Source organism: Urocitellus parryii, chromosome 5 (assembly GCF_045843805.1).
Source record: "Urocitellus parryii isolate mUroPar1 chromosome 5, mUroPar1.hap1, whole genome shotgun sequence".
NCBI lineage: Eukaryota > Metazoa > Chordata > Mammalia > Rodentia > Sciuridae > Urocitellus > Urocitellus parryii.
Window position 1 is genome coordinate 79,691,978 of NC_135535.1, and position 13,638 is coordinate 79,705,615.

The following is a 13,638-nucleotide window of genomic DNA, read 5'->3' on the forward strand; positions in this document are numbered from 1 at the left end:
ACAGCAGATGAGGTAGAGAGGGATGATGGGTGGGGAGGGGAGGGGGGATAGTAGGGGATAGGAAAGGTAGCAGAATACAACAGTCACTAATATGCCATTATGTAAAAATGTGAGTGTGTAACCCATGTGATTCTGCAATTTGTATTTGGGGTAAAAATGGGAGTTCATAACTCAATTGAGTCAAATGTATGAAAGATTTTTGCTCATTTTATATCCTTATTCTGAGCTTTGCTTCAAGGGCTGTTTTGCTTTTCTGTTTGAACCTGATAGAAAAACAGGCTTAGATTAAAAAGGAATTACCAAAACATTTCTTTCTAGCCTATGGTTTTCAGATAAACCTAGCGCTCTTTTTCTTCACTTTAGAAAGCTATTTAAAATGACTAAATGTTAATTAATTGTTAAAGTCAACATCATCTAATCTGTGTCCTCTCCACTTAAAATGATTTTCTCTAACAGCTAAAGAAATAAAACATTCATTATAGAACATTTGCAAACAAGAGCATCTGAAGAAGCCAGTTGCTGTGGTGCATGCCTGTAATCCCAGTGTCTCAGGAGGCCGGAGGATCATGAGTTTGAGGCACGTCACGGAAAATTAGTGAGACCCTGTCTCAAAATAAAAAGTTTTTAGAAAGGGCTGGGAGTGCAATTCAGTGGTAGAGAACCCCTGGTTCAACCCTGAGTAATGCAAAATAAATAAATAAAAATTTTTAAGAAGAAAAAAATCAAGAATGATCTCACATACAGAGATAATCACTATAAATTTTGCTAAAATGTCTCCCAGTGAAGGAATATGAATGTTTAATGAATCTAAAACACATCTTCTACTTCACAGTAGAACATGAAATTTTGATCTGATTTTCCCTTTATAATTTATATTTCTAGTAATTATTGGGAAACTTTTTTCATTATTTTCTTCAGCAGTCCATTTTTTTAGAGTTAGGTTTGTCGTAAAATTAGGCAGAAAGACAGAGGGCTTTCCCATAGGCCCTGCCCCAACATTTGCATAGCCTTCCCCAATATCAACAGCCCTCATACAAGAATAGTACACAGTCTATATGAAAATATAATTTTAATTTTTTAGTTATACATGACAGTAGAGTACATTTTGATATAATTAGATAAGCATGGAATCTATCTTATTCTAAGTAGCCTCCAGCCCCCAGTCTTTCTGGATGTACACAATGGTGAGATTCACTGTGGAATATTCATGTATGTACATAGGAAAGATGTCAGATTCATTCCACACTTTTCTTTTCCTATCCCCACTTCATTCCCCTTTGTCTAATCCACTGAACTTCTATTCTCCCCACCCCATTATTATGGGTTAGCTTTCTGCATGTCAGAGAAAACATTTGACATTTGGTTTTTTAGGATTGGTTTATTTCACTTAGCATAATAGTCTCCAGATCCAGCCATTTGCCAGCAAATGTCATAGTCATTATTCTTTATGGCTGAATAATAAATATTCCATTGTGTATATATATATAGCACATTTTCTTTATCTGTTCATCTGTTGAAGAGCACCTGGGTGGCTCCATATCTTAGCTACTGTGAATTGAGCTGCTATAAAGATTAATGTGGCTTTGTCACTGTAGTATGCTAATTTTAAATCCTTTGGATATACACTGAGGAGTGGGATAACTGGGTCAAATGGTGGTTCCATTCCAAGTTTTCTGAGGAATCTCCATACTGCTTTCCATTGTGTTTGATCCAATTTACAGTCCCACCAACAATGTATAAGTGTACCCTTTCCCTCACATCCTTGTCAACAATTGTTGTTTCTTGTATTCTTGATAATTGTGGTTGGAGTGAGACGAAATTCTGTGTAGTTTTAATTTGCATTTCTCTAATTGCTAGAGATGTTGAACATTTTTTTTTCATATATTTGTTGATCTATTGTATTTCTTCTCCTGTCAAGTATCTGTTTAGTTCCTTTGCTCATTTTTGATTGGGTTATTTGTTTCTTGATTTTAAGTGTTTGAGTTCTTTATAAATACTGGAAATTAAAACCCTTTCTGAGGTGAAGGTTGTAAAGATTTTCTCCCATTCTGTAGGCTCTCTATTCATGTTCTTGAGTGTTTCCTTTGCTGTGAAAAAGCTTTTTAGTTTGATGCTATACCATCTATTAATTTTTTTATTTTACTTTTATACTTTAGGAGTCTTATTGAGGAAGTCAACCTCTAGGCTGCCATGATGGAGTGTTGGGCCTACATTTTCTTCTAGTAGGTACAGAGTTTCTTGTCTGATTCCTAGGTTTTTGATACACTGTGGATTGAGTATTGTGCAGGGTAAAAGATAGGGGTCAAATTTCATTCAGCTACATATGGATTTCCAGTTTTCCCAGCACCATTTGTTGAAGAGGCTATCTTTTATCCAATGTATGTTTTTGTCGCCTTTGTCTAGTATGAGCTAACTGTATTTTTGTGGCTTTGTCTTCTATTCCATTGGTGTTCATGCCTGTTTTGGTGCTAATACCATGCTGTTTTTAAGATCTGGTATTGTGATGCCTCCTGCTTTGCTTTTCTTGCAGGGATTGCTTTGGCTATTCTGGGCCTCTTATTTTTCCAAATTAATTTCATGACTGCTTTTTTTTTCTATGAAGATTGTCTTTGAAATTTTAATGAGCATTGTATTAAATCTGTATAGCTTCTTTGGCAGTATGACCATTTTGACAATATTTATTCTGCCTATCCAAGAACATGGGAGATCTTTCCATTTTCTAAGGTCATCTTCATTTTCTTTCTTTAGTGTTCTGTAGTTGAAAACATTGTTTTCATCCACGGTTGGTTGAAGCTGAGGATGGAGAACCTGCAATATATGGAGGGTCTGATTAAGTCCAGTACCCCATGAAAAACGTTGGAGAAGATAATGCTAAGTTAGCCAATCCCAAAAAACAAATGTGGAATGTTTTCTCTGATATAAGGAGGCTGACTCATAGTGGGGTAAGGAGGGGGAGCATGGGAAGCTTAGAATAACTCTAGATAGGGCAAAGGGGAGGGAGGGAAAGGGAGCGGACAGGAGATTAGCAAGGATGGTGGAATGTGATGGACATCATTATCCAACATACATGAAGACCCAAACTGGGTGTCAAAATACTTTATATACAGAGATATGAAAAATTGTGGTATATATGTGTAATAAGAATTGTAATATATTCCACTGTCATTTTTTAAAAAGAAAATAAATTTTAAAAATAAATTAAAAAAACAGGATGCCTTAGGATTAAGATACGAAGATCTCTCATGGGTAGTAAAACAGAAAAAACTAGCTCTCAGTCTTATGTGGTTAACAGCCACACCAGAGTTAAAAATGAACCAGTCATCAAGGCTAGTTTTAAGATTGTACCAAGAGGTGGGAGTCCAAGAAGTCAGCTTGGCCTTTGAGATTATGGGGCAGCAGAAATGCCACGAACTGGAACCAGACAAAGCAAGACCAGCAAGACAAGGCCACTGAGAGGGGATATCAGTCTGAAAAATGATGTTAGAGTCTCTCCCAAGTGATAAGGAGTAGCTTCAGGAGGCAAGGGGCAAACACATACACATAATAGTGACTGAAGTAGCCCATAGTTGCCTTACCTTATTAACGTGGTAAAATACAAACCCCTAGGTGGAGATTTAAGATGATAATGAGCACATGGTGCATGAAGAAGCAGAACAGAGAAGAGCCAAGCACAACTAAAATCCTACTTTCTCAAGTGATAACATCCAGAGACTGGGACTCTGTATCCTGTAGATACTTAAAAGCTCTACAACTTTGTCTTTAGTTTGAGCCAGCCTGACATTCTCCATCATTGCTGTCCCCCGTCTGCTTAAGCAGAAACAGCCAATAGAGAGGCTTGTTCCTGCTACACTGCCTCCAGCAGATCTCAGATAGACAGCATAAGAACCCACTGAGCCAGTGAGTGACAGGATGATTTAAGGGACTTGAGCATCCATGGATTTTGGTATTTTTGGGGAATCGATCCCTAGCAGATACAGAGGGGTGGCCTGTATTTGGTATAATGACAAATTTACATTGATACCTGATTACTCTTCAAAGTTCCCAATTTACATTAGGGTTCTTTGTGTTGTTCATTCTGTGGGTTTGGACAAATGTATAATGACATGTGTCCACCATTAAGGTATCATGCAGAACAGTTTCATTGCCCTATAAATCATCCATGCTCTACCTCCCTCCTCCTCAATCCTTATTCTGTCCTTCCCTTAACCCTTGGTAATCACACATCTTTTTATTGTCTTTCTAGTTTTGCCTTTCCAGAATGGTACATAGTTAGAATCATACAGCCTTTGAAGACTAACTTCTTTCTTTAAATGTGCATTGAAGTTTCCCCCATGATTTTCATGGCTTGATAACCTGTTTCTTTTTAGCTGTAAATAATATTTCATTGTCTGAATGTATCCCCATTTGGGTTTTCATTTATCTACTAAAACACAGCTTGACTACTTCCAAATTTGAGCTATTATCAATAAAAAAACTCAAAATACCTATGTGTAGATTTATTTTTATGAACTTAATTTCTCAACTCCTTTGGGTAAATATCAAGGAGCACAATGACTTGAAGAACTTGAGCATTCATGGATGCTAGACTGAATTAAGAGAAGTCTAGTTTTGTAAGAAACCCACTAACTTCTCTGTACCCTTTTGCATTCCCCTCAGCCATGAATGAGAATTCCTGTTGTTCCACATTCTCTCCAATATTTGGTGTTGTCATTTTCTTGATTTTAGCCTAATAGGTATGTAAGGTTACCCCACTGACATTTTTAAATCACATTGCTGACATGACATGACGTCACACATCCTTTCAAATGCTTCTTTTCCTTCAATGTATTTTCTTTGGTAAGGTATCTGTTAGGGTCTTGGCCTGCTCCCCCACCACTGGATGTTTATTTTCTTACTAAGGAAGAATAGGAGAAGATGGCAAGATCAATTTATTTATTATAAATGTAAATATGCAATGAAATTTTAAAGTCTCACATTTTCACTGGCAATAAAGTCCCATCTCATTTTTTTCCATCTAATATAACTAAAGAGGTAGAATGTTTAAATTGCTACACAGTGTCTCCACGTTTAAGTGTTTCTCAGGCTATGGGGCCTGGAGTACACTAGATTGTGTCATTAGTGATTTAAAAAATATCCTGAGAACTTGTCAGAATATTTTTGACAACTACCTCCTGTTTACAACTGACTGCTATTTCTTTGTTTCTTAAAGTATAACTACAGTCACTTTTATGAGTCACTTTTATGTATAAAGAACTAATACAAGCTAAAGTTACCACATTCAATAACAAACTTGAACACTGAGCCAAAGAGTTGGATTCTAAGAGCTACACCCTCTCCAAGGGTATACTCATTGTCAAGAGAGATGAACAAAATACACACCACATACTGGATGGAGGAAAAGTAAAATAAACAGTGGTCTGAACAGCATAAACAGGTCTCATGCCCTGATGTGAGGACAGTGGAAGATTGTTTCCTGCTCCAAACGTGGGCTTTCAGGAAATTACCATGGAAGTACCAGAGCTAGGCATTGTGGGCAGGGTTGAAATTCTAAACTGAAGATGAAGGAGAAGGAGAAGGGAGGAGGAAAACAAAGAATAATCACTAGGAATCTATTTTGCCTCATGTTTTCACTTGTGGCTTTATGAGTTTAGATTTGAAGTGGTGCATTTTCTCTATCTAAACCAAGACTTCCAGAGTAAGTGAAGATGTGATTTATTAAATATGACTATTCTGAAAACTGTGGGAAAAAGCTGTGCCCATTTGAGCAAGCATGCTAACTTCATTTCAAAAACATGCTATTAGCATAGAAGAGTCTTTGTATGTGCCAGAGGCAGGGATGGAGCCAGGGAAGGGCACTGTCATCTTACCTGAGGCTTTTCCTCCAGGAGCACAGATTATAGACCTAAGGACACATCAAACAATCAGGGAAACACAGAACTGTCCAAGTATTAGGCCAATTTGGGTTCTCTAATTTAGGGTATGGTGGGTAGAAGATTCACTGACACTGCTGCACAGCCAGAGGCTGCAGAGGACAGCTGTAAACACTCCCCTGTAGAGGGAATTCCAGTGTTAGGTGGATCCCTTCTTCCCTTCATGCCTATCTATCTAAAAGTGTGCTGTGTTTGAATACGAGATGTCCTCCAAAAGCACCTGTGTAAGACAATGCAAGAATGTTTACAGCTGAAATAACTGAGAGAGCTGTAACTTCATCAGTGAATTAATCTGCTTGAACTGATTAACTGGGTGGTAACTGTAGGCAGTCAGGGTGTGCCTTTGTGGTTTATATTTTGTCCCTGGAATCTCTCTCTGCTTCCTGGTTCCATGTCCTGAGCTGCTTTCCTCTCCAGGCCCTTCTGCCATGAAGTGCTGCCTCACCTTGGGCCCAGAGCTATGGAGTCAGCTGACCAGGGACTGAAACTCTGAGCCAAAATACACTTTCATCCTCCACATTGTAGTTCTCAGGTCTTTGGGTCACAGTGACCAAAAGTGGACTAAAACAAAGAGGTAGGATTTTTAATCAAGCAAAAGTAGCCTCAGTTGATAAATGTGAGCAAAACAAATCAAAGGATCAAGTTATTTTTATCAAGGAGAGTAGCCTGTAGTCACCTCATCTGCAACTAATAAATTCTACAGAGTACTCTTACTCTCTGCTTTCTTAACTTCATCATTTCCCCCATTCTAATTTCATCCACTACTAGAATGCATTTGTTGCCATATATAAAAGTTCAAGGGCTCTTTCCTCTGCATTTTTGCTTTGGTTTGCACAAATCTCAGAGATTCCATGTTTGAAAATAAAACACATTCCAGGTCTAGAGGCTGTGCAGGGGACTTGTGAAGACCTCAAGGACCAGTTATGGTGGGGGGTAAAGGAGAGTTGGGTGAGGTGATTATCCCATGCCTGGCCTGGACACCAGGTGAAGAGTACAGTTCTAAGTATCAGAAGAAGAGAGTAAAAGGTAAAGGTAAAGGCATCTGTAAGCCCTCATCAAACTATTAAAAGGGGGAAATTTCTGAACAGAGACAGTTTGGTGATGTTAAGTTTCAAGCATTTATCTGGTTTATGTGATGGGTACAGCCATCCCATAGCCACAGAGCCACGTGCCAAGTGCTGGGCTCAGGATAGTTCCTGTCCTTGAGGAACTGATGTGGGCAATTATGACATGGTTTGTGAGGGCAGGTAGGCCAGGTCTCACTGGAGCACAGAAGGGGATGTGTGACCCAACCGTGGGCATCAGAGAAGGCTTCCAGGAGGCAGTGCCTGCTGAGATTCTGAGAATATAAGTCAGATTCTAGAGGAGGAAGAGCACCCGGGAGGAAAGAGGGTGTTCCCTGGAGTCTAGAGAGAAGACTGTATGGGACTTTTGAGGAAGGGAAAGAAATTCAGGGTGACATGATCACAGAGAAAGGGCTGGAGTGGAGCAGCCCTGAAGGGCTCTGTGGCTCACATTCAAGACTCTGGGAGTTAGAGCCGAGGAGAGCTGCTGGGTGATGTTAAGCAAATGAGCAACACCAATTCTACATGAATTTACAAAGTTATCTCAGACTGCAGAGTGGAAGAGGGTCAGAAGAAGACAGATCTGGAAACTATGTCAGGGCTTATTTCAGTTACCTAGGAAAGAGATGTCCAGAACCATAGAGCAGTGCTGCTGTGAAAAATGACCACCATCTCAGTGACCAAAACCAACACATATTATCTAGTAATGCGGGAGGTCTGAAGGTCATCTACCAGCTGTTTTCCTTATGAAGGCTCTAAGGAAGAAACTGTGTCCTTGTCTTTTCCACTTCTGGATGTAGTAGATGTAGTATTTCTTGTCCTTTTTTTAAAAAAAAATGTTGGTTGTTTTAGATGTTGATGGACCCTTATTTTACTCATTTATTTATATGCAGCATTGAGAATCGAACCCAGTGCCTCACACATGCTAAGTAAGGGCTCTACCACTGAGCCACAGGCTCAGCTCCTCCTGGTTCCTTCTTAATGCCAGCAATGCTGGGCAACTCTTTCTCTCCATGACTGGTTCTGATTCTTCTGTTTCTCATTTAAGGAACCTTAAAATTTAGTTGGGCCCACCTGGATAAACCAGGGTAATCTTTTTGTTTTATGTATTTATTTTATGAACGCATGTTAATTGCACATAATGGAACAGTGTGATAGTTCCATACATGATTATAGTGTGTACTGAGCAGATCCCACCACCTTTCTGTTTCCCGATCTCTAGTAATCACTGTTCTGTTTCTAGGTTGGTTTTCTTTCTTTAGCTCCCACATATGAGAACATGTAGCATGTGGGACTTGTTTTTCTGTATCTGGCTTATTTCACATAACAGGATGTCTTCCAGTTCCACCCATTTGGCTACCACTGACAGCATTTTATTTTTCTTTATGGCTGAATAATACTCTATTGTGTATAATAACTTTTCTTTACCCACTCCACTCCTCTGTGACAGGTACCCAGGCTGATTTCATCTCTTAGCTATTGTGAAGAGTGCCACAATAAACATGGCTATGAATGTATCCTTTAGTATGCAGATTTCATTTACTTTGGATATATATACCCAGAAATGGGATAGTGAGATCATATGGTACTTTAGTTTTGTGAGGAGCCTCAACACTCTTCTCCATAAAGGCTGTACTGATTTACATTTCCACCCACAGGGTGTTAGAGTTCCTTTCTCTCCACATCCTCACTAGCATTTGCTTTGTTTGTTCACTTGTTTGTTTTAGTGATCACCCTTCTATCTGGGGTGAGATGATATCTCATTGTGAATTTGATTTGCATTTCCCTGATGACTAATGATATTAGGTATTTTTTATACATTTGACAGCCATTTGTATTTCTTCTTTTTAGAAGTGCCTGCTCATATCATCTGCACATTTTTAAAAATTGGATTCCTTGATGAAGGTTTCTGAGCTCCTTACATATTCTGTGTGCTAACCCTCTATCAGATGAACAGTTGGCAAATATTTCCTCCTGTGCTGCAGGCTGTCTCTCCACTCTGCTGAGTGCTTCCTGTGCTGTGCCGAGACTGATCTTATTTTAGGGTCAGCTGATGGGCAACTTTAATCTTATCTTCAGCCTTAATTCCCCTGACCATGCAACATGACATGTTTACAGATTGGGGATGAGGATGTTGGCAGCTTTGGGTGGTCATTATCCTGCCTCCCACCATGGGTATAGAGAAGTAGAAGAATTCAGGAAACATTCTGGAACCAGAGGTAACAAAATTTGATAATATGATTTCTTGGAAAACAACCCGCACTGAGTCAATTCAGGTTTTTTTTTAAATGTATGTCATCTTTCCTTTATTCACTTACATTCTTATATTACTAAAAAAATCTAGGCAGCTGACAAAAATCATTTATAAGTGGGAAAATGCAAGCAAAATGATTGGGACAGAAGTGGTTCATGTGAGCACCTGAACAATCAAGATTTACCTCTAAAAACTGCTCTGAGGTCTCCTGACCCTGGGCAGGAGAGTGACTGCCATGGTTCATTCAGAGCCAGGATAATTTTACCCTGGAAAGCTTTTGGGGCAGCATGATCACTCACTTTGGTTAACTCTTGTAAAAATCTCAGTAATAACCCATAAAGCATCTCATTTTAAATAGTATAGCTTCCTGGTGATGTCTTCAAGATAAATTACCACATTTCTTCAATTCTTAAACATTCATTTTCCCCACCTTATGTTTCTGAAATCAGGATTGAAATGAACATTGAATGTAGTATTTGGTACTTTTTCCCTCTCAAAATTTGTTTTTAGTTTATGAAATCTTGAAATCAAAGGAATATAGTAAATATGAAATGTACTTCTAATTAACTAATAAGGTTTCCTGTTGAACTGGCCCATTGTCTATATAAGGGTTTCTTCCAAAGCTAAATAATAGTTATTTTAGAAATGATCTAAATAGACTTCTAACAGACTGAATAATAGCTCCCAATGATGTCATGTCGCCCTGCCTAAAATCTGACTATTAGTCAGATGTTATGTGGCTAGGTGTCCTGAGGCAGGGAGATTATCAGGGTGGACACTAAATGCAATTATAGGTGTCTTTATAAAAGTGAGAGTTGACATATGCAGAGAAGGTGATGTGAAAGCAGGGAGGGATTTGAAGATAACTTTGAGGAGAAGAGTGATGGGGCCACCAGCCAAGGAATGTCAACAACACTAGAAGTTGGAAGCAAAGAACAGATTTTCCTCCTGAGCCTCCAAAGAGGGAAACCCTGTTTATACCTTCATTTTCACCCAGTAGCACTGATTTTAAACTTCTGGTTTACAGAACTATGAGAGAATAAGTTGTTTTAAGCCACCAAGTATAGGGTGGTTTGTTACAGCAGATATAGACACTAATAAGTCAGTTACTCTGGCAGTGCTTATGCAGCAGTATATTCCTGTCTTCTGATGAGAAAACAATCCAATAGAAGCCCAGAATGTTTGTTCTTTGTTCAATTTTAGTTAAGCAACTTATATTCTTCCCCTTTGAATATAGCAATTGCAGTGAATGTTGTACTTGTCTCTCTGGCAAATATCCCACTGCCACCCTCCCCACCCCACTCCACTCCCCGCCTTCTTGATCTAGGCAGGAAAATGGTCTTCATCCTCAAGAACAAGCTCTGCTTTATCTACCCAGGTAAAACCCATTTCTCTAATCACATCAACTGTCCCAGTTAAGACAGTGTTGATAAACTAACAACCTTCATTTGGTCATAGATATCAGTATAGAAATGTGACCCAAATCAGATGAATGAGCTGTGAGATGTTTGAGAAAAATGTTTCCTTGCTCTTTTGCAAGAGAAGCTGTAAGGTAGGTCTTTTCCCACTGGATACGAATAAGGAAGAAGCTGAGGATATGGTTGGAGACATGGAAAAATAAGGGATTTCAATGCCATGTTGAGATACCAGATTCTCCACTGAACTCCTATGATGTGTTAGAAGCTATTTTATGCACATCATGTGATTAACTTATTTAATTTCCATGAGTCTTTTGAAGTATGTTAGCAATTTTGAATCGTGTCACAATAATCAATAAAAGCCCTCTATTGATTCAGTTTTTAGGTGACAAACAACTGAAACCAATCACACACATGGACACTGACATAGCTAGGGAGCTTTATCTGGGATGGGAATGGGGATGGGGAAAGACATGCTGCCACCTGAAACCACCAAGCACTGTGGTCACTCTGTACCACAAGCAGAAACCCCCTAATTTCCTGCAGCACAAGTCTGGCTAGTCCCCAGCACTGAATCAGCCCAACCTTCTGCTTTTTCTTGGGTTGTCAAACATTGTTGGTGAAAACTATGTAATTAAATAGCAAGACACCCCCTCACCCCAGGGTTTCCTACTTCATTGTAGCCATGAGTGCTGCTCAGTTATTCCTTCAATTAGTACTCACCAGATATCACTGAATTCTCCAGGACAATAATTCTAAATATGTATTGCTTTTCTCTAGTTCCTTAAACTGTCTTATGTTGCTGCTCACAGTGAGAGACCTTGCTTACCTGTGACTGAGATGGGAAACCTACCTCCACATACACACTCAACTACTCCACCCACCCTCCTTGCTCTCAGTGATTGCTTACACCTGCTCAGCTGCACTAGGCCCTCCACCTCTTGTTCACCTCCCATGGTTATCTATTAGCCTCACCTCTAATATTCTGCTGGGTCTGTACACTAACAAGGAATATCTAAACTCATCAATAGCTTTTCTCCTTTTCCAGGTATTGATTTTCTATATTATTGTGGATTCAGAAAAGAAGGAAAACAGAAGTAGGAATAGCTGGGTGTAGCAGGCAAAACACCAATGCAGCTAAATCAGAATTTTCTGTTTTGCAAACCTCAGAAAGACATAGGAATTGTATTGATTTCTCCCTGACTGCATTGTGAAGGGGCAGCTGAGGCATAGTTGAGGATGCTGACAGAACCAGGTCTGCTCCCTCATTTACATCTTACATAATAAGAAACTATGGGTGAACATGGCTGTCTATAATCTTGTACATATATAGAAACATTCCTGAGGACTATGTTGGAAATACTCTTAGCTATTCTGAGATAAGTAAATAATAAATAATAAAAGGCAAGAATACAGATTTTATACATGATTCCTAACTTGAGAATACTCCTCATATTTTTCCCTCCCCCAACCCCTTTTGCACTAGTTATCTTCCCCAGAATCAACTTTCAACTACTGCTTCTTCTCTGAATGCTACTGGAGATATTACTCTCAACATCACCATAGTAGATAATATACTATCCTCTTCTAGCTTCATTCAATGAAAATCTGCTAATCTTTCAAAGAACAACTCAAACATCGTTTATTCTGTGAGTACTGCAATAATGTCTCTTTTCTGTTCATTCTGTCAGAGAAGCTTGGTTGTCCTGGACTCTGATCATACTTCCAATATATTCTCACATAATCAGTCTTTGTGGATAGATCATTATTCAACTTTTTACTCTGGGAGTGGAGGAGCAGAGATATGATATCTTCTTCATTTTTATATTTTCTGCTTCTGACACTGCTGCCAACACTATTTGGTTGAATTGAATTTCCTCAATACAAGAATATATGTATAGGAATATTGCTACAAAGGCATGTAAGTCATTCATAATCCCCAGGAAACACAGTAAGTATAGGCTCTGGGCTTTATCGCACAGCATAATTCCAAAATGCAATGCATTTTGGGGTGGGAAAGTTGTAAGTGGAGAAAGACAAATGTGCCACACAGTTCTACCTAAAGAAATGGTACAAGACCTGGAGCAGCTTTGTTGCTATCCTTTAGAGTCAGTCCTGAAATGACCAGAGAGAAGAGCACTAGAGAGAGCAGCAAGCTGGCTCATCTCCACCAGGATACACCAGGCTGAGATACACACATGAGGCCACAGCAATGATTACTTTTCAAAGGGACATAAAGCCCCTGAATGGAGCAGTACATGGATATTTCAGTATCACTAAATTCCTCACTGCAATAGAATCTGTCATCTGTACAAAGATGGATGGTTTTGAACTTAACATGCTCATATTTCCAAACTAACAAATATGAAAATGGTTCTTCATGCTTGTTTAGGCAAAACTTTGCTAGTCACAGCACATATCATACTCGTTGCAGATTCTTGATAAGTTTTTCATAGAAAATTGCCTCTTATACTACTTCTCAGGTGCTAGGCACTATGCCAAGCTCTCAGATAAATGCAGATCTACTTGTCCCTTGAGGTGTTAAAAAAAAAAAAAGGAAGGAAAGCTTCTTTCTGAGAGCTTGAGGGACTTTTCCAAGATCACCATCCAGCAAAAAAGAAACCAGCACTTGATCCTCCATCTGACAGCCTTTAAAGCCCATGTACTTAACTACTAGGAAAAGTATCCTGTTCTCTGATGAGGCGCAGAGGGTCCAGCCACCCAAATGCTACCAGAGATTGCTGCTGGAAGTGGGGCAGACACAAACATTTTTTTTTTTTTTTTTTTTTAAGAGAGAGTGAGAGAGGAAAGAGAGAGATATATAGAGAGAATTTTTAATATTTATTTTTTAGTTATTGGCGGACACAACATCTTTGTTGGTATGTGGTGCTGAGGATCGAACCCGGGCCGCATGCATGCCAGGCGAGCGCGCTACCGCTTGAGCCACATCCCCAGCCCCAGACACAAACATT